The sequence below is a fragment of the Salminus brasiliensis genome, chromosome 1 (genome assembly GCF_030463535.1).
Source record: "Salminus brasiliensis chromosome 1, fSalBra1.hap2, whole genome shotgun sequence".
Taxonomy (NCBI): domain Eukaryota; kingdom Metazoa; phylum Chordata; class Actinopteri; order Characiformes; family Bryconidae; genus Salminus; species Salminus brasiliensis.
Window position 1 is genome coordinate 55766629 of NC_132878.1, and position 21230 is coordinate 55787858.

The 21230-nt window shown below is 40.7% G+C and overlaps 12 non-coding genes across 12 annotated transcripts; all 12 read left to right on the forward strand.

Moving 5' to 3' along the window:
- Positions 1–1398: 1398 nt before the first annotated feature.
- On the forward strand, positions 1399–1481 carry trnal-cag (transfer RNA leucine (anticodon CAG)). Its single transcript has one exon. It is a non-coding gene; the product is annotated as a tRNA-Leu (tRNA).
- A 1611-nt stretch (positions 1482–3092) lies between these two features.
- On the forward strand, positions 3093–3175 carry trnal-cag (transfer RNA leucine (anticodon CAG)). The gene has a single exon. It is a non-coding gene; the product is annotated as a tRNA-Leu (tRNA).
- A 1946-nt stretch (positions 3176–5121) lies between these two features.
- On the forward strand, positions 5122–5204 carry trnal-cag (transfer RNA leucine (anticodon CAG)). Its single transcript has one exon. It is a non-coding gene; the product is annotated as a tRNA-Leu (tRNA).
- A 1611-nt stretch (positions 5205–6815) lies between these two features.
- trnal-cag (transfer RNA leucine (anticodon CAG)) lies at positions 6816–6898 on the forward strand. Its single transcript has one exon. It is a non-coding gene; the product is annotated as a tRNA-Leu (tRNA).
- A 1946-nt stretch (positions 6899–8844) lies between these two features.
- On the forward strand, positions 8845–8927 carry trnal-cag (transfer RNA leucine (anticodon CAG)). Its single transcript has one exon. It is a non-coding gene; the product is annotated as a tRNA-Leu (tRNA).
- A 784-nt stretch (positions 8928–9711) lies between these two features.
- Positions 9712–9794, forward strand: trnal-cag (transfer RNA leucine (anticodon CAG)). The gene has a single exon. It is a non-coding gene; the product is annotated as a tRNA-Leu (tRNA).
- Positions 9795–11741: 1947 nt separating this feature from the next.
- On the forward strand, positions 11742–11824 carry trnal-cag (transfer RNA leucine (anticodon CAG)). Its single transcript has one exon. It is a non-coding gene; the product is annotated as a tRNA-Leu (tRNA).
- Positions 11825–13436: 1612 nt separating this feature from the next.
- On the forward strand, positions 13437–13519 carry trnal-cag (transfer RNA leucine (anticodon CAG)). Its single transcript has one exon. It is a non-coding gene; the product is annotated as a tRNA-Leu (tRNA).
- A 1612-nt stretch (positions 13520–15131) lies between these two features.
- On the forward strand, positions 15132–15214 carry trnal-cag (transfer RNA leucine (anticodon CAG)). Its single transcript has one exon. It is a non-coding gene; the product is annotated as a tRNA-Leu (tRNA).
- A 1612-nt stretch (positions 15215–16826) lies between these two features.
- trnal-cag (transfer RNA leucine (anticodon CAG)) lies at positions 16827–16909 on the forward strand. Its single transcript has one exon. It is a non-coding gene; the product is annotated as a tRNA-Leu (tRNA).
- A 1936-nt stretch (positions 16910–18845) lies between these two features.
- On the forward strand, positions 18846–18928 carry trnal-cag (transfer RNA leucine (anticodon CAG)). The gene has a single exon. It is a non-coding gene; the product is annotated as a tRNA-Leu (tRNA).
- Positions 18929–20679: 1751 nt separating this feature from the next.
- On the forward strand, positions 20680–20762 carry trnal-cag (transfer RNA leucine (anticodon CAG)). Its single transcript has one exon. It is a non-coding gene; the product is annotated as a tRNA-Leu (tRNA).
- The last annotated feature ends 468 nt before the right edge of the window (positions 20763–21230 follow it).

A 21230-nucleotide genomic window follows, 5' to 3' on the forward strand; every position in this document is an offset into this window, starting at 1 on the left:
ATGACAGAGGTCAAACGTTTTCTGTCTTCACAAGGTTGGCACACACCATTGCTGGTATGTTGGCCCATTCCTCCATGCAGATCTCCTCTAGAGCAGTGATGTTTTGGGGCTGTCGGCGGGCAACACAGACTCTCAACTCCCTTCAAAGGTTTTCTATGGGGTTGAGATCTGGAGACTGGCTAGGCCACTCCAGGACCTTGAAATGCCTCTTACGAAGCTACTCTTATGTTGCCCTGGCAGTGTGCTTGGGATCATTGTCATGCTGAAAGACCCAGCCACGTTTCATTTTCAATGCCCTTGCTGATGGAAGGAGGTTTGCACTCAAAATCTCACAATACATGGCCCCATTCATTCTTTCATGTACACGGACCAGTCATCCTAGTCCCTTTGCAGAGAAACAGCCCCAAAGCATGATGTTGCCACCACCATGCTTCACAGTTGGTATGGTGTTCTTTGGATGCAACTCAGCATTCACTCTCCTCCAAACACAACGAGCTGTGTTTGTACCAAACAGTTCTACTTTGGTTTCATCTGACCATAAGACATTCTCCCAAAACTCTTCCGGAATATCCAAATGCTCTCTAGCAAACTTCAGATGCGCCCGGATATGTACTGGCTTAAGCAGGGGACCGCGTCTGGCACTGCAAGATCTGAGTCCCTGGCGGCGTAGTGTGTTACTGACGGTAGCCTTTGTAACGTTGGTCCCAGCTTTCTGCAGGTCATTCACTAGGTCCCTCCGTGTGGTTCTGGGATTTTTGCTCACCGTTCTTGTGATCATTCTGACCCCACGGGCTGAGATCTTGCATGGAGCCCCTGATCGAAGGAGATTAGCAGTGGTCTTGTAGGTCTCCCATTTTCTGATTATTGCTCCCACAGTAGATTTCTTCACACCAAGCAACAGAAGAAATCACTAATCATGGATAAGAACCAGAATTGTTTTTTAACTGAACTAAAACTACAATCAATACTTATGTTACATATCAACGTCGTATTTGTTGCTAAATAAACATTTTTCAGTTGATCAAGTGGAGTAACATATACTTTTGAGCACAGCAAAGGATTTCTAAAACAATGTATTTGTAGATGGGGTTTCAGTGGTTGTCTAAACAAAAACAAAAGCCTAATAATAACGTAAGTCTCAGAAAAGTGTTTTTGGTATCTCAGACTGCTCGCCAGCAGCATTAAAATATTCCAAATTCCAAGTTGTTACCCGAAGATTTTATAGATGGTTTAAAAGCATTGAGTGCTCCCAACAACAGCGTTATTTCAAAGACAAAGCTGTCCTAAAAACCTGTGATAAATATCTCAAAATATGTACATTAAATCCATGTCGTGACACGTTGCGTGGAAAAGTGTCACTTCGTGATGTTGCAGCGTTTAAATCAGCTGTGCAGCGCAGTCAGGATGGCCGAGCGGTCTAAGGCGCTGCGTTCAGGTCGCAGTCTCCCCTGGAGGCGTGGGTTCGAATCCCACTTCTGACAACACAAATCTTTATTCTTTCTGTGCCTTTAAAACAACAGGAGAAGAGAAAACATACACAAATAAACTCTCTTTAGGAGTCAAACTACAGGAAAATAGATTACACAAACTTTTATAACTACAGCAGATACTGCATGATACACAGTTACAGCAGAAAGTGAAAGTACTATCTCTCACTGCATTTCTGACGGTATTAGCCCTGTTGCTGTATGCCAAGTAACGATGTTGACACAGTGAGTTTAACATTTTGGTCTTTGTTGTTCATTAGTCCTTAGGTCATGGGCTCACATGACACAGATAAACAAGCCAAATAAAGCTTGTTTGAAATATGTGAAACTTTTCATGGGATGATCCATTGTTTTTTCACTGTACTTGGTTTGGCAGCAAATGCGAGGAGATGCATTCATTTAATAATTCTTATTACAATATATTATAAATATGCATACACGTTTTATTAACTTTATTTATATGTTTCAGTTATTTTATTTCTGTTGGAGTTAGAAGGCTGAAACATGCATTGGGACATTGAACAATCACGCTATCACTATATAAGAAACCAGGTGTGTGTTGCTTTAGTGTGAGTAGATCAGACACAGCAGTGCTGCTGCAGCTTTGAAGCACTGTGTCCACTCACAGTCCACGCTACTAGACACTCCTACCTAGTTACTCTACTCTGTAGATGTAAAGTCAGAGACAGAAGCACGTCTATTACTGGACAGTTTGTGCTTTGAGAGAAACGTCTTAACAAGCCTGGCGCATTTTGACACATATTTGAGCACATATTTAACTGATAATTAGAAAAGTGTAATACTATGATATACTAATGAAGTAAAGCAGCTCTTTTACACCACGAGTGAATCCAGGAAAATGTTGCTAGTGTTTAATTTTAGTCTGTTTTTGTCTTTAGTGTAAGTAAAGCTGCAGCAACGGCAATGAACAGGTGAAGACATTCGGATTCACCCAGTTAAACATCACCTTACTAACTGTAGTAATCTCTCCTTTATGTGTTACATGAATCTTGATTAAGCACTTTTGGCGGAGAAGGTGGATGCCTCTATCTTTTAGCCCAGTTTGAACGGCCCGTGTTGAACTCCCGACCAGCAACTGCCGCCCTCTGAAAAGGGATGGCGGAAAGGAGAGTGCGCTAGGTAGTCGGTCTTAGATAGTCCTGTTGTAGATGTTATATCAGGGCAGAGACCTGGACCTATAGCTACAGCAAACCAGTGGTAGACCTCTCTGAGATGAACAGTGCACTCCTGTGTGCGGTGATATATACAATAGAAGAACCTCAACGTCGCATATTTTGCTAAATAAACGTTGTTCAGTTGATCAAGTTCCGTTTATCAGCTTGTATATTTTAACATTCAGTGGTTGTCCAAACAAATGACCAAAAAAGCCTAATAATAACGTAAGTCTCAGAAAAGTGTTTTTGGTATCTCAGACTGCTCGCCAGCAGCATTAAAATGTTCCAAATTCCAAGTTGTTACTCAAAGATTTTATAGATAGCTGAAAAGCATTGAGTGCTCCCAACAACAGCGTTATTTCAAAGACAAAGCTGTCCTATATAAATATGTAAATATATGTATTTTGAAGACGTGCAGTGAAGCGGCGCAGTCAGGATGGTCGAGCGGTCTAAGGCGCTGCGTTCAGGTCGCAGTCTCCCCTGGAGGCGTGGGTTCGAATCCCACTTCTGACAGCATAAATCTTTGTTCTTTCTGTGCCTTTAAAACAACAGGAGAAGAGAAAACATACACAAATAAACTCTCTTTAGGAGTCAAACTACAGGAGAATAGATTACACAAACTTTTATAACAACAGCAGATACTGCATGATACACAGTGTACAGCAGAAAGTGAAAGTACTATCTCTCACTGCTTTTTTTTGACGGTTTTAGCCCTGTTGCTTTGTACCAAGTAACGATGTTGACACAGTAGGTTTAATATTTTGCTCTTTGTTGTTCATTAGTCCTTAGGTCATGGGCTCACATGACACAGATAAACAAGCCAAATAAAGCTTGTTTGAAATATGTAAAACTTTTCATTCTCCCACTTAAAAAAATGAGAGAAGTCTGTAATTGACCTCATAGGTAGACCTCAACTATGAGAGACAAAACGAGAGAAAAAATATCAGAAAATCACATTGTCTGATTTTTAAAGAATTTATTTGCAAATAATGGTGGAAGATAAGTATTTGGTCAATAACAGAAGTTCATCTCAATACTTTGTTATATATCCTTTGTTGGCAATGACAGAGGTCAAACGTTTTCTGTCTTCACAAGGTTGGCACACACCATTGCTGGTATGTTGGCCCATTCCTCCATGCAGATCTCCTCTAGAGCAGTGATGTTTTGGGGCTGTCGGCGGGCAACACAGACTCTCAACTCCCTTCAAAGGTTTTCTATGGGGTTGAGATCTGGAGACTGGCTAGGCCACTCCAGGACCTTGAAATGCCTCTTACGAAGCTACTCTTATGTTGCCCTGGCAGTGTGCTTGGGATCATTGTCATGCTGAAAGACCCAGCCACGTTTCATTTTCAATGCCCTTGCTGATGGAAGGAGGTTTGCACTCAAAATCTCACAATACATGGCCCCATTCATTCTTTCATGTACACGGACCAGTCATCCTAGTCCCTTTGCAGAGAAACAGCCCCAAAGCATGATGTTGCCACCACCATGCTTCACAGTTGGTATGGTGTTCTTTGGATGCAACTCAGCATTCACTCTCCTCCAAACACAACGAGCTGTGTTTGTACCAAACAGTTCTACTTTGGTTTCATCTGACCATAAGACATTCTCCCAAAACTCTTCCGGAATATCCAAATGCTCTCTAGCAAACTTCAGATGCGCCCGGATATGTACTGGCTTAAGCAGGGGACCGCGTCTGGCACTGCAAGATCTGAGTCCCTGGCGGCGTAGTGTGTTACTGACGGTAGCCTTTGTAACGTTGGTCCCAGCTTTCTGCAGGTCATTCACTAGGTCCCTCCGTGTGGTTCTGGGATTTTTGCTCACCGTTCTTGTGATCATTCTGACCCCACGGGCTGAGATCTTGCATGGAGCCCCTGATCGAAGGAGATTAGCAGTGGTCTTGTAGGTCTCCCATTTTCTGATTATTGCTCCCACAGTAGATTTCTTCACACCAAGCAACAGAAGAAATCACTAATCATGGATAAGAACCAGAATTGTTTTTTAACTGAACTAAAACTACAATCAATACTTATGTTACATATCAACGTCGTATTTGTTGCTAAATAAACATTTTTCAGTTGATCAAGTGGACTAACATATACTTTTGAGCACAGCAAAGGATTTCTAAAACAATGTATTTGTAGATGGGGTTTCAGTGGTTGTCTAAACAAAAAAAAAAGCCTAATAATAACGTAAGTCTCAGAAAAGTGTTTTTGGTATCTCAGACTGCTCGCCAGCAGCATTAAAATATTCCAAATTCCAAGTTGTTACCCGAAGATTTTATAGATGGTTTAAAAGCATTGAGTGCTCCCAACAACAGCGTTATTTCAAAGACAAAGCTGTCCTAAAAACCTGTGATAAATATCTCAAAATATGTACATTAAATCCATGTCGTGACACGTTGCGTGGAAAAGTGTCACTTCGTGATGTTGCAGCGTTTAAATCAGCTGTGCAGCACAGTCAGGATGGCCGAGCGGTCTAAGGCGCTGCGTTCAGGTCGCAGTCTCCCCTGGAGGCGTGGGTTCGAATCCCACTTCTGACAACACAAATCTTTATTCTTTCTGTGCCTTTAAAACAACAGGAGAAGAGAAAACATACACAAATAAACTCTCTTTAGGAGTCAAACTACAGGAAAATAGATTACACAAACTTTTATAACTACAGCAGATACTGCATGATACACAGTTACAGCAGAAAGTGAAAGTACTATCTCTCACTGCATTTCTGACGGTATTAGCCCTGTTGCTGTATGCCAAGTAACGATGTTGACACAGTGAGTTTAACATTTTGGTCTTTGTTGTTCATTAGTCCTTAGGTCATGGGCTCACATGACACAGATAAACAAGCCAAATAAAGCTTGTTTGAAATATGTGAAACTTTTCATGGGATGATCCATTGTTTTTTCACTGTACTTGGTTTGGCAGCAAATGCGAGGAGATGCATTCATTTAATAATTGTTATTACAATATATTATAAATATGCATACACGTTTTATTAACTTTATTTATATGTTTCAGTTATTTTATTTCTGTTGGAGTTAGAAGGCTGAAACATGCATTGGGACATTGAACAATCACGCTATCACTATATAAGAAACCAGGTGTGTGTTGCTTTAGTGTGAGTAGATCAGACACAGCAGTGCTGCTGCAGCTTTGAAGCACTGTGTCCACTCACTGTCCACGCTACTAGACACTCCTACCTAGTTACTCTACTCTGTAGATGTAAAGTCAGAGACAGAAGCACGTCTATTACTGGACAGTTTGTGCTTTGAGAGAAACGTCTTAACAAGCCTGGCGCATTTTGACACATATTTGAGCACATATTTAACTGATAATTAGAAAAGTGTAATACTATGATATACTAATGAAGTAAAGCAGCTCTTTTACACCACGAGTGAATCCAGGAAAATGTTGCTAGTGTTTAATTTTAGTCTGTTTTTGTCTTTAGTGTAAGTAAAGCTGCAGCAACGGCAATGAACAGGTGAAGACATTCGGATTCACCCAGTTAAACATCACCTTACTAACTGTAGTAATCTCTCCTTTATGTGTTACATGAATCTTGATTAAGCACTTTTGGCGGAGAAGGTGGATGCCTCTATCTTTTAGCCCAGTTTGAACGGCCCGTGTTGAACTCCTGACCAGCAACTGCCGCCCTCTGAAAAGGGATGGCGGAAAGGAGAGTGCGCTAGGTAGTCGGTCTTAGATAGTCCTGTTGTAGATGTTATATCAGGGCAGAGACCTGGACCTATAGCTACAGCAAACCAGTGGTAGACCTCTCTGAGATGAACAGTGCACTCCTGTGTGCGGTGATATATACAATAGAAGAACCTCAACGTCGCATATTTTGCTAAATAAACGTTGTTCAGTTGATCAAGTTCCGTTTATCAGCTTGTATATTTTAACATTCAGTGGTTGTCCAAACAAATGACCAAAAAAGCCTAATAATAACGTAAGTCTCAGAAAAGTGTTTTTGGTATCTCAGACTGCTCGCCAGCAGCATTAAAATGTTCCAAATTCCAAGTTGTTACTCAAAGATTTTATAGATAGCTGAAAAGCATTGAGTGCTCCCAACAACAGCGTTATTTCAAAGACAAAGCTGTCCTATATAAATATGTCAATATATGTATTTTGAAGACGTGCAGTGAAGCGGCGCAGTCAGGATGGCTGAGCGGTCTAAGGCGCTGCGTTCAGGTCGCAGTCTCCCCTGGAGGCGTGGGTTCGAATCCCACTTCTGACAGCATAAATCTTTGTTCTTTCTGTGCCTTTAAAACAACAGGAGAAGAGAAAACATACACAAATAAACTCTCTTTAGGAGTCAAACTACAGGAGAATAGATTACACAAACTTTTATAACAACAGCAGATACTGCATGATACACAGTGTACAGCAGAAAGTGAAAGTACTATCTCTCACTGCTTTTTTTTGACGGTTTTAGCCCTGTTGCTTTGTACCAAGTAACGATGTTGACACAGTAGGTTTAATATTTTGCTCTTTGTTGTTCATTAGTCCTTAGGTCATGGGCTCACATGACACAGATAAACAAGCCAAATAAAGCTTGTTTGAAATATGTAAAACTTTTCATTCTCCCACTTAAAAAAATGAGAGAAGTCTGTAATTGACCTCATAGGTAGACCTCAACTATGAGAGACAAAACGAGAGAAAAAATATCAGAAAATCACATTGTCTGATTTTTAAAGAATTTATTTGCAAATAATGGTGGAAGATAAGTATTTGGTCAATAACAGAAGTTCATCTCAATACTTTGTTATATATCCTTTGTTGGCAATGACAGAGGTCAAACGTTTTCTGTCTTCACAAGGTTGGCACACACCATTGCTGGTATGTTGGCCCATTCCTCCATGCAGATCTCCTCTAGAGCAGTGATGTTTTGGGGCTGTCGGCGGGCAACACAGACTCTCAACTCCCTTCAAAGGTTTTCTATGGGGTTGAGATCTGGAGACTGGCTAGGCCACTCCAGGACCTTGAAATGCCTCTTACGAAGCTACTCTTATGTTGCCCTGGCAGTGTGCTTGGGATCATTGTCATGCTGAAAGACCCAGCCACGTTTCATATTCAATGCCCTTGCTGATGGAAGGAGGTTTGCACTCAAAATCTCACAATACATGGCCCCATTCATTCTTTCATGTACACGGACCAGTCATCCTAGTCCCTTTGCAGAGAAACAGCCCCAAAGCATGATGTTGCCACCACCATGCTTCACAGTTGGTATGGTGTTCTTTGGATGCAACTCAGCATTCACTCTCCTCCAAACACAACGAGCTGTGTTTGTACCAAACAGTTCTACTTTGGTTTCATCTGACCATAAGACATTCTCCCAAAACTCTTCCGGAATATCCAAATGCTCTCTAGCAAACTTCAGATGCGCCCGGATATGTACTGGCTTAAGCAGGGGACCGCGTCTGGCACTGCAAGATCTGAGTCCCTGGCGGCGTAGTGTGTTACTGACGGTAGCCTTTGTAACGTTGGTCCCAGCTTTCTGCAGGTCATTCACTAGGTCCCTCCGTGTGGTTCTGGGATTTTTGCTCACCGTTCTTGTGATCATTCTGACCCCACGGGCTGAGATCTTGCATGGAGCCCCTGATCGAAGGAGATTAGCAGTGGTCTTGTAGGTCTCCCATTTTCTGATTATTGCTCCCACAGTAGATTTCTTCACACCAAGCAACAGAAGAAATCACTAATCATGGATAAGAACCAGAATTGTTTTTTAACTGAACTAAAACTACAATCAATACTTATGTTACATATCAACGTCGTATTTGTTGCTAAATAAACATTTTTCAGTTGATCAAGTGGAGTAACATATACTTTTGAGCACAGCAAAGGATTTCTAAAACAATGTATTTGTAGATGGGGTTTCAGTGGTTGTCTAAACAAAAACAAAAGCCTAATAATAACGTAAGTCTCAGAAAAGTGTTTTTGGTATCTCAGACTGCTCGCCAGCAGCATTAAAATATTCCAAATTCCAAGTTGTTACCCGAAGATTTTATAGATGGTTTAAAAGCATTGAGTGCTCCCAACAACAGCGTTATTTCAAAGACTAAGCTGTCCTAAAAACCTGTGATAAATATCTCAAAATATGTACATTAAATCCATGTCGTGACACGTTGCGTGGAAAAGTGTCACTTCGTGATGTTACAGCGTTTAAATCAGCTGTGCAGCGCAGTCAGGATGGCCGAGCGGTCTAAGGCGCTGCGTTCAGGTCGCAGTCTCCCCTGGAGGCGTGGGTTCGAATCCCACTTCTGACAGCACAAATCTTTATTCTTTCTGTGCCTTTAAAACAACAGGAGGAGAGAAAACATACACAAATAAACTCTCTTTAGGAGTCAAACTACAGGAAAATAGATTACACAAACTTTTATAACTACAGCAGATACTGCATGATACACAGTGTACAGCAGAAAGTAGTAATCTCTCCTTTATGTGTTACATGAATCTTGATTAAGCACTTTTGGCGGAGAAGGTGGATGCCTCTATCTTTTAGCCCAGTTTGAACGGCCCGTGTTGAACTCCCGACCAGCAACTGCCGCCCTCTGAAAAGGGATGGCGGAAAGGAGAGTGCGCTAGGTAGTCGGTCTTAGATAGTCCTGTTGTAGATGTTATATCAGGGCAGAGACCTGGACCTATAGCTACAGCAAACCAGTGGTAGACCTCTCTGAGATGAACAGTGCACTCCTGTGTGCGGTGATATATACAATAGAAGAACCTCAACGTCGCATATTTTGCTAAATAAACGTTGTTCAGTTGATCAAGTTCCGTTTATCAGCTTGTATATTTTAACATTCAGTGGTTGTCCAAACAAATGACCAAAAAAGCCTAATAATAACGTAAGTCTCAGAAAAGTGTTTTTGGTATCTCAGACTGCTCGCCAGCAGCATTAAAATGTTCCAAATTCCAAGTTGTTACTCAAAGATTTTATAGATAGCTGAAAAGCATTGAGTGCTCCCAACAACAGCGTTATTTCAAAGACAAAGCTGTCCTATATAAATATGTCAATATATGTATTTTGAAGACGTGCAGTGAAGCGGCGCAGTCAGGATGGCCGAGCGGTCTAAGGCGCTGCGTTCAGGTCGCAGTCTCCCCTGGAGGCGTGGGTTCGAATCCCACTTCTGACAGCATAAATCTTTGTTCTTTCTGTGCCTTTAAAACAACAGGAGAAGAGAAAACATACACAAATAAACTCTCTTTAGGAGTCAAACTACAGGAGAATAGATTACACAAACTTTTATAACAACAGCAGATACTGCATGATACACAGTGTACAGCAGAAAGTGAAAGTACTATCTCTCACTGCTTTTTTTTTGACGGTTTTAGCCCTGTTGCTTTGTACCAAGTAACGATGTTGACACAGTAGGTTTAATATTTTGCTCTTTGTTGTTCATTAGTCCTTAGGTCATGGGCTCACATGACACAGATAAACAAGCCAAATAAAGCTTGTTTGAAATATGTAAAACTTTTCATTCTCCCACTTAAAAAAATGAGAGAAGTCTGTAATTGACCTCATAGGTAGACCTCAACTATGAGAGACAAAACGAGAGAAAAAATATCAGAAAATCACATTGTCTGATTTTTAAAGAATTTATTTGCAAATAATGGTGGAAGATAAGTATTTGGTCAATAACAGAAGTTCATCTCAATACTTTGTTATATATCCTTTGTTGGCAATGACAGAGGTCAAACGTTTTCTGTCTTCACAAGGTTGGCACACACCATTGCTGGTATGTTGGCCCATTCCTCCATGCAGATCTCCTCTAGAGCAGTGATGTTTTGGGGCTGTCGGCGGGCAACACAGACTCTCAACTCCCTTCAAAGGTTTTCTATGGGGTTGAGATCTGGAGACTGGCTAGGCCACTCCAGGACCTTGAAATGCCTCTTACGAAGCTACTCTTATGTTGCCCTGGCAGTGTGCTTGGGATCATTGTCATGCTGAAAGACCCAGCCACGTTTCATTTTCAATGCCCTTGCTGATGGAAGGAGGTTTGCACTCAAAATCTCACAATACATGGCCCCATTCATTCTTTCATGTACACGGACCAGTCATCCTAGTCCCTTTGCAGAGAAACAGCCCCAAAGCATGATGTTGCCACCACCATGCTTCACAGTTGGTATGGTGTTCTTTGGATGCAACTCAGCATTCACTCTCCTCCAAACACAACGAGCTGTGTTTGTACCAAACAGTTCTACTTTGGTTTCATCTGACCATAAGACATTCTCCCAAAACTCTTCCGGAATATCCAAATGCTCTCTAGCAAACTTCAGATGCGCCCGGATATGTACTGGCTTAAGCAGGGGACCGCGTCTGGCACTGCAAGATCTGAGTCCCTGGCGGCGTAGTGTGTTACTGACGGTAGCCTTTGTAACGTTGGTCCCAGCTTTCTGCAGGTCATTCACTAGGTCCCTCCGTGTGGTTCTGGGATTTTTGCTCACCGTTCTTGTGATCATTCTGACCCCACGGGCTGAGATCTTGCATGGAGCCCCTGATCGAAGGAGATTAGCAGTGGTCTTGTAGGTCTCCCATTTTCTGATTATTGCTCCCACAGTAGATTTCTTCACACCAAGCAACAGAAGAAATCACTAATCATGGATAAGAACCAGAATTGTTTTTTAACTGAACTAAAACTACAATCAATACTTATGTTACATATCAACGTCGTATTTGTTGCTAAATAAACATTTTTCAGTTGATCAAGTGGACTAACATATACTTTTGATCACAGCAAAGGATTTCTAAAACAATGTATTTGTAGATGGGGTTTCAGTGGTTGTCTAAACAAAAAAAAAAGCCTAATAATAACGTAAGTCTCAGAAAAGTGTTTTTGGTATCTCAGACTGCTCGCCAGCAGCATTAAAATATTCCAAATTCCAAGTTGTTACCCGAAGATTTTATAGATGGTTTAAAAGCATTGAGTGCTCCCAACAACAGCGTTATTTCAAAGACAAAGCTGTCCTAAAAACCTGTGATAAATATCTCAAAATATGTACATTAAATCCATGTCGTGACACGTTGCGTGGAAAAGTGTCACTTCGTGATGTTGCAGCGTTTAAATCAGCTGTGCAGCACAGTCAGGATGGCCGAGCGGTCTAAGGCGCTGCGTTCAGGTCGCAGTCTCCCCTGGAGGCGTGGGTTCGAATCCCACTTCTGACAACACAAATCTTTATTCTTTCTGTGCCTTTAAAACAACAGGAGAAGAGAAAACATACACAAATAAACTCTCTTTAGGAGTCAAACTACAGGAAAATAGATTACACAAACTTTTATAACTACAGCAGATACTGCATGATACACAGTGTACAGCAGAAAGTGAAAGTACTATCTCTCACTGCATTTCTGACGGTATTAGCCCTGTTGCTGTATGCCAAGTAACGATGTTGACACAGTGAGTTTAACATTTTGGTCTTTGTTGTTCATTAGTCCTTAGGTCATGGGCTCACATGACACAGATAAACAAGCCAAATAAAGCTTGTTTGAAATATGTGAAACTTTTCATGGGATGATCCATTGTTTTTTCACTGTACTTGGTTTGGCAGCAAATGCGAGGAGATGCATTCATTTAATAATTCTTATTACAATATATTATAAATATGCATACACGTTTTATTAACTTTATTTATATGTTTCAGTTATTTTATTTCTGTTGGAGTTAGAAGGTTGAAACATGCATTGGGACATTGAACAATCACACTATCACTATATAAGAAACCAGGTGTGTGTTGCTTTAGTGTGAGTAGATCAGACACAGCAGTGCTGCTGCAGCTTTGAAGCACTGTGTCCACTCACTGTCCACGCTACTAGACACTCCTACCTAGTTACTCTACTCTGTAGATGTAAAGTCAGAGACAGAAGCACGTCTATTACTGGACAGTTTGTGTTTTGAGAGAAACGTCTTAACAAGCCTGGCGCATTTTGACACATATTTGAGCACATATTTAACTGATAATTAGAAAAGTGTAATACTATGATATACTAATGAAGTAAAGCAGCTCTTTTACACCACGAGTGAATCCAGGAAAATGTTGCTAGTGTTTAATTTTAGTCTGTTTTTGTCTTTAGTGTAAGTAAAGCTGCAGCAACGGCAATGAACAGGTGAAGACATTCGGATTCACCCAGTTAAACATCACCTTACTAACTGTAGTAATCTCTCCTTTATGTGTTACATGAATCTTGATTAAGCACTTTTGGCGGAGAAGGTGGATGCCTCTATCTTTTAGCCCAGTTTGAACGGCCCGTGTTGAACTCCCGACCAGCAACTGCCGCCCTCTGAAAAGGGATGGCGGAAAGGAGAGTGCGCTAGGTAGTCGGTCTTAGACAGTCCAGTTGTAGATGTTATATCAGGGCAGAGACCTGGACCTATAGCTACAGCAAACCAGTGGTAGACCTCTCTGAGATGAACAGTGCACTCCTGTGTGCGGTGATATATACAATAGAAGAACCTCAACGTCGCATATTTTGCTAAATAAACGTTGTTCAGTTGATCAAGTTCCGTTTATCAGCTTGTATATTTTAACATTCAGTGGTTGTCCAAACAAATGACCAAAAAAGCCTAATAATAACGTAAGTCTCAGAAAAGTGTTTTTGGTATCTCAGACTGCTCGCCAGCAGCATTAAAATGTTCCAAATTCCAAGTTGTTACTCAAAGATTTTATAGATAGCTGAAAAGCATTGAGTGCTCCCAACAACAGCGTTATTTCAAAGACAAAGCTGTCCTATATAAATATGTCAATATATGTATTTTGAAGCCGTGCAGTGAAGCGGCCAAGTCAGGATGGCCGAGCGGTCTAAGGCGCTGCGTTCAGGTCGCAGTCTCCCCTGGAGGCGTGGGTTCGAATCCCACTTCTGACAACACAGATCTTTATTCTTTCTGTGCCTTTAAAACAACAGGAGAAGAGAAAACATACACAAATAAACTCTCTTTAGGAGTCAAACTACAGGAGAATAGATTACACAAACTTTTATAACTACAGCAGATACTGCATGATACACAGTGTACAGCAGAAAGTGAAAGTACTATCTCTCACTGCATTTCTGACGGTATTAGCCCTGTTGCTGTATGCCAAGTAACGATGTTGACACAGTGAGTTTAACATTTTGGTCTTTGTTGTTCATTAGTCCTTAGGTCATGGGCTCACATGACACAGATAAACAAGCCAAATAAAGCTTGTTTGAAATATGTGAAACTTTTCATGGGATGATCCATTGTTTTTTCACTGTACTTGGTTTGGCAGCAAATGCGAGGAGATGCATTCATTTAATAATTCTTATTACAATATATTATAAATATGCATACACGTTTTATTAACTTTATTTATATGTTTCAGTTATTTTATTTCTGTTGGAGTTAGAAGGCTGAAACATGCATTGGGACATTGAACAATCACACTATCACTATATAAGAAACCAGGTGTGTGTTGCTTTAGTGTGAGTAGATCAGACACAGCAGTGCTGCTGCAGCTTTGAAGCACTGTGTCCACTCACTGTCCACGCTACTAGACACTCCTACCTAGTTACTCTACTCTGTAGATGTAAAGTCAGAGACAGAAGCACGTCTATTACTGGACAGTTTGTGTTTTGAGAGAAACGTCTTAACAAGCCTGGCGCATTTTGACACATATTTGAGCACATATTTAACTGATAATTAGAAAAGTGTAATACTATGATATACTAATGAAGTAAAGCAGCTCTTTTACACCACGAGTGAATCCAGGAAAATGTTGCTAGTGTTTAATTTTAGTCTGTTTTTGTCTTTAGTGTAAGTAAAGCTGCAGCAACGGCAATGAACAGGTGAAGACATTCGGATTCACCCAGTTAAACATCACCTTACTAACTGTAGTAATCTCTCCTTTATGTGTTACATGAATCTTGATTAAGCACTTTTGGCGGAGAAGGTGGATGCCTCTATCTTTTAGCCCAGTTTGAACGGCCCGTGTTGAACTCCCGACCAGCAACTGCCGCCCTCTGAAAAGGGATGGCGGAAAGGAGAGTGCGCTAGGTAGTCGGTCTTAGACAGTCCTGTTGTAGATGTTATATCAGGGCAGAGACCTGGACCTATAGCTACAGCAAACCAGTGGTAGACCTCTCTGAGATGAACAGTGCACTCCTGTGTGCGGTGATATATACAATAGAAGAACCTCAACGTCGCATATTTTGCTAAATAAACGTTGTTCAGTTGATCAAGTTCCGTTTATCAGCTTGTATATTTTAACATTCAGTGGTTGTCCAAACAAATGACCAAAAAAGCCTAATAATAACGTAAGTCTCAGAAAAGTGTTTTTGGTATCTCAGACTGCTCGCCAGCAGCATTAAAATGTTCCAAATTCCAAGTTGTTACTCAAAGATTTTATAGATAGCTGAAAAGCATTGAGTGCTCCCAACAACAGCGTTATTTCAAAGACAAAGCTGTCCTATATAAATATGTCAATATATGTATTTTGAAGCCGTGCAGTGAAGCGGCCCAGTCAGGATGGCCGAGCGGTCTAAGGCGCTGCGTTCAGGTCGCAGTCTCCCCTGGAGGCGTGGGTTCGAATCCCACTTCTGACAACACAGATCTTTATTCTTTCTGTGCCTTTAAAACAACAGGAGAAGAGAAAACATACACAAATAAACTCTCTTTAGGAGTCAAACTACAGGAAAATAGATTACACAAACTTTTATAACTACAGCAGATACTGCATGATACACAGTGTACAGCAGAAAGTGAAAGTACTATCTCTCACTGCATTTCTGACGGTATTAGCCCTGTTGCTGTATGCCAAGTAACGATGTTGACACAGTGAGTTTAACATTTTGGTCTTTGTTGTTCATTAGTCCTTAGGTCATGGGCTCACATGACACAGATAAACAAGCCAAATAAAGCTTGTTTGAAATATGTGAAACTTTTCATGGGATGATCCATTGTTTTTTCACTGTACTTGGTTTGGCAGCAAATGCGAGGAGATGCATTCATTTAATAATTCTTATTACAATATATTATAAATATGCATACACGTTTTATTAACTTTATTTATATGTTTCAGTTATTTTATTTCTGTTGGAGTTAGAAGGTTGAAACATGCATTGGGACATTGAACAATCACACTATCACTATATAAGAAACCAGGTGTGTGTTGCTTTAGTGTGAGTAGATCAGACACAGCAGTGCTGCTGCAGCTTTGAAGCACTGTGTCCACTCACTGTCCACGCTACTAGACACTCCTACCTAGTTACTCTACTCTGTAGATGTAAAGTCAGAGACAGAAGCACGTCTATTACTGGACAGTTTGTGTTTTGAGAGAAACGTCTTAACAAGCCTGGCGCATTTTGACACATATTTGAGCACATATTTAACTGATAATTAGAAAAGTGTAATACTATGATATACTAATGAAGTAAAGCAGCTCTTTTACACCACGAGTGAATCCAGGAAAATGTTGCTAGTGTTTAATTTTAGTCTGTTTTTGTCTTTAGTGTAAGTAAAGCTGCAGCAACGGTAATGAACAGGTGAAGACATTCGGATTCACCCAGTTAAACATCACCTTACTAACTGTAGTAATCTCTCCTTTATGTGTTACATGAATCTTGATTAAGCACTTTTGGCAGAGAAGGTGGATGCCTCTATCTTTTAGCCCAGTTTGAACGGCCCGTGTTGAACTCCCGACCAGCAACTGCCGCCCTCTGAAAAGGGATGGCGGAAAGGAGAGTGCGCTAGGTAGTCGGTCTTAGACAGTCCTGTTGTAGATGTTATATCAGGGCAGAGACCTGGACCTATAGCTACAGCAAACCAGTGGTAGACCTCTCTGAGATGAACAGTGCACTCCTGTGTGCGGTGATATATACAATAGAAGAACCTCAACGTCGCATATTTTGCTAAATAAACGTTGTTCAGTTGATCAAGTTCCGTTTATCAGCTTGTATATTTTAACATTCAGTGGTTGTCCAAACAAATGACCAAAAAAGCCTAATAATAACGTAAGTCTCAGAAAAGTGTTTTTGGTATCTCAGACTGCTCGCCAGCAGCATTAAAATGTTCCAAATTCCAAGTTGTTACTCAAAGATTTTATAGATGGTTTAAAAGCATTGAGTGGTCCCAACAACAGCGTTATTTCAAAGACAAAGCTGTCCTATATAAATATGTCAATATATGTATTTTGAAGCCATGCAGTGATGTGGCGCAGTCAGGATGGCCGAGCGGTCTAAGGCGCTGCGTTCAGGTCGCAGTCTCCCCTGGAGGCGTGGGTTCGACTCCCACTTCTGACAGCATAATCTTTCTGTGCCTTTAAAACAACAGGAGAAGAGAAAACATCCACAAATAAACCCTCTTTAGGAGTCAAACTACAGGAGAATAGATTACACAAACTTTTATAACAACAGCAGATACTGCATGATACACAGTGTACAGCAGAAAGTGAAAGTACTATCTCTCACTGCATTTCTGACGGTTTTAGCCCTGTTGCTTTGTACCAAGTAACGATGTTGACACAGTAGGTTTAATATTTTGCTCTTTGTTGTTCATTAGTCCTTAGGTCATGGGCTCACATGACACAGATAAACAAGCCAAATAAAGCTTGTTTGAAATATGTAAAACTTTTCATTCTCCCACTTAAAAAGATGAGAGAAGTCTGTAATTGACCTCATAGGTAGACCTCAACTATAAGAGAGAAAACGAGAGAAAAAATATCAGAAAATCACATTGTCTGATTTTTAAAGAATTTATTTGCAAATAATGGTGGAAGATAAGTATTTGGTCAATAACAGAAGTTCATCTCAATACTTTGTTATATATCCTTTGTTGGCAATGACAGAGGTCAAACGTTTTCTGTCTTCACAAGGTTGGCACACACCATTGCTGGTATGTTGGCCCATTCCTCCATGCAGATCTCCTCTAGAGCAGTGATGTTTTGGGGCTGTCGGCGGGCAACACAGACTCTCAACTCCCTTCAAAGGTTTTCTATGGGGTTGAGATCTGGAGACTGGCTAGGCCACTCCAGGACCTTGAAATGCCTCTTACGAAGCTACTCTTATGTTGCCCTGGCAGTGTGCTTGGGATCATTGTCATGCTGAAAGACCCAGCCACGTTTCATTTTCAATGCCCTTGCTGATGGAAGGAGGTTTGCACTCAAAATCTCACAATACATGGCCCCATTCATTCTTTCATGTACACGGACCAGTCATCCTAGTCCCTTTGCAGAGAAACAGCCCCAAAGCATGATGTTGCCACCACCATGCTTCACAGTTGGTATGGTGTTCTTTGGATGCAACTCAGCATTCACTCTCCTCCAAACACAACGAGCTGTGTTTGTACCAAACAGTTCTACTTTGGTTTCATCTGACCATAAGACATTCTCCCAAAACTCTTCCGGAATATCCAAATGCTCTCTAGCAAACTTCAGATGCGCCCGGATATGTACTGGCTTAAGCAGGGGACCGCGTCTGGCACTGCAAGATCTGAGTCCCTGGCGGCGTAGTGTGTTACTGACGGTAGCCTTTGTAACGTTGGTCCCAGCTTTCTGCAGGTCATTCACTAGGTCCCTCCGTGTGGTTCTGGGATTTTTGCTCACCGTTCTTGTGATCATTCTGACCCCACGGGCTGAGATCTTGCATGGAGCCCCTGATCGAAGGAGATTAGCAGTGGTCTTGTAGGTCTCCCATTTTCTGATTATTGCTCCCACAGTAGATTTCTTCACACCAAGCAACAGAAGAAATCACTAATCATGGATAAGAACCAGAATTGTTTTTTAACTGAACTAAAACTACAATCAATACTTATGTTACATATCAACGTCGTATTTGTTGCTAAATAAACATTTTTCAGTTGATCAAGTGGAGTAACATATACTTTTGAGCACAGCAAAGGATTTCTAAAACAATGTATTTGTAGATGGGGTTTCAGTGGTTGTCTAAACAAAAATTAAAGCCTAATAATAACGTAAGTCTCAGAAAAGTGTTTTTGGTATCTCAGACTGCTCGCCAGCAGCATTAAAATATTCCAAATTCCAAGTTGTTACCCGAAGATTTTATAGATGGTTTAAAAGCATTGAGTGCTCCCAACAACAGCGTTATTTCAAAGACAAAGCTGTCCTAAAAACCTGTGATAAATATCTCAAAATATGTACATTAAATCCATGTCGTGACACGTTGCGTGGAAAAGTGTCACTTCGTGATGTTGCAGCGTTTAAATCAGCTGTGCAGCGCAGTCAGGATGGCCGAGCGGTCTAAGGCGCTGCGTTCAGGTCGCAGTCTCCCCTGGAGGCGTGGGTTCGAATCCCACTTCTGACAGCACAAATCTTTATTCTTTCTGTGCCTTTAAAACAACAGGAGAAGAGAAAACATACACAAATAAACTCTCTTTAGGAGTCAAACTACAGGAAAATAGATTACACAAACTTTTATAACTACAGCAGATACTGCATGATACACAGTGTACAGCAGAAAGTGAAAGTACTATCTCTCACTGCATTTCTGACTGTATTAGCCCTGTTGCTTTATGCCAAGTAACGATGTTGACACAGTGAGTTTAACATTTTGGTCTTTGTTGTTCATTAGTCCTTAGGTCATGGGCTCACATGACACAGATAAACAAGCCAAATAAAGCTTGTTTGAAATATGTGAAACTTTTCATGGGATGATCCATTGTTTTTTCACTGTACTTGGTTTGGCAGCAAATGCGAGGAGATGCATTCATTTAATAATTCTTATTACAATATATTATAAATATGCATACACGTTTTATTAACTTTATTTATATGTTTCAGTTCTTTTATTTCTGTTGGAGTTAGAAGGCTGAAACATGCATTGGGACATTGAACAATCACGCTATCACTATATAAGAAACCAGGTGTGTGTTGCTTTAGTGTGAGTAGATCAGACACAGCAGTGCTGCTGCAGCTTTGAAGCACTGTGTCCACTCACTGTCCACGCTACTAGACACTCCTACCTAGTTACTCTACTCTGTAGATGTAAAGTCAGAGACAGAAGCACGTCTATTACTGGACAGTTTGTGTTTTGAGAGAAACGTCTTAACAAGCCTGGCGCATTTTGACACATATTTGAGCACATATTTAACTGATAATTAGAAAAGTGTAATACTATGATATACTAATGAAGTAAAGCAGCTCTTTTACACCACGAGTGAATCCAGGAAAATGTTGCTAGTGTTTATTTTTAGTCTGTTTTTGTCTTTAGTGTAAGTAAAGCTGCAGCAACGGCAATGAACAGGTGAAGACATTCGGATTCACCCAGTTAAACATCACCTTACTAACTGTAGTAATCTCTCCTTTATGTGTTACATGAATCTTGATTAAGCACTTTTGGCGGAGAAGGTGGATGCCTCTATCTTTTAGCCCAGTTTGAACGGCCCGTGTTGAACTCCCGACCAGCAACTGCCGCCCTCTGAAAAGGGATGGCGGAAAGGAGAGTGCGCTAGGTAGTCGGTCTTAGACAGTCCTGTTGTAGATGTTATATCAGGGCAGAGACCTGGACCTATAGCTACAGCAAACCAGTGGTAGACCTCTCTGAGATGAACAGTGTGCAGTGTGCTCTTGTGTGCAGCGATTTAGACAACAGAAGAAATCACTAATCATGGATAAAAACCAGAATTGTTTTTTAACTGAACTAAAACTACAATCAATACTTATGTTACATATCAACGCCGTATTTGTTGCTAAATAAACATTGTTCAGTTGATCAAGTGGAGTAATATATACTTTTGAGCACAGCAAAGAATTTCTAAAAAATGTATTCAGTCATTTTATAAAAGGGGTTTCAGTGGTTGTCCAAACAAATGACAAAAAGCCTAATAATAACGTAAGTCTCAGAAAAGTGTTTTTGGTATCTCAGACTGCTCGCCAGCAGCATTAAAATGTTCCAAATTCCAAATTGTTACTCGAAGATTTTATAGATGGTTGAAAAGCATTGAGTGCTCCCAACAACAGCGTTATTTCAAAGACAAAGCTGTCCTATATAAATATGTCAATATATGTATTTTAAACACGCTGAGTGAGAAAGCGTTCAAAGCACCTGCGTATGTAGTCAGGATGGCCGAGCGGTCTAAGGCGCTGCGTTCAGGTCGCAGTCTCCCCTGGAGGCGTGGGTTCGAATCCCACTTCTGACAGCATTAATCTTTATTGTTTCTGTGCCTTTAAAACAACAGGAGAAGAGAAAACATGCACAAATAAACTCCATCTAGGAACCAAGCTACAGGAAAATAGAGCACATTAACACTTTTCAGCTATGATATCTGATGATACATATCCGTACATGCATTTACCAAATGAATCCTGTTTGAAATATGTTAAACATTTTGTGAGATAATCCATTGTTTTAAATGTGAGTTTTTATCAGTGCGATATGTATGGACCTGCATTCATTTAATAATGGTTGATGTAATTACATTTTTTTCTAGTGTTAATTGTATTTTTTCAGTACTTGTATATCTGTTGATTTTGGAAGGCACAAACAAACATTGCAACATTGAACAATCACACTATCACTGTACAGTGCATGCAAGACACACACACACACACACACACACACACACACACACACACACACATATACATATATATATATATATATATAT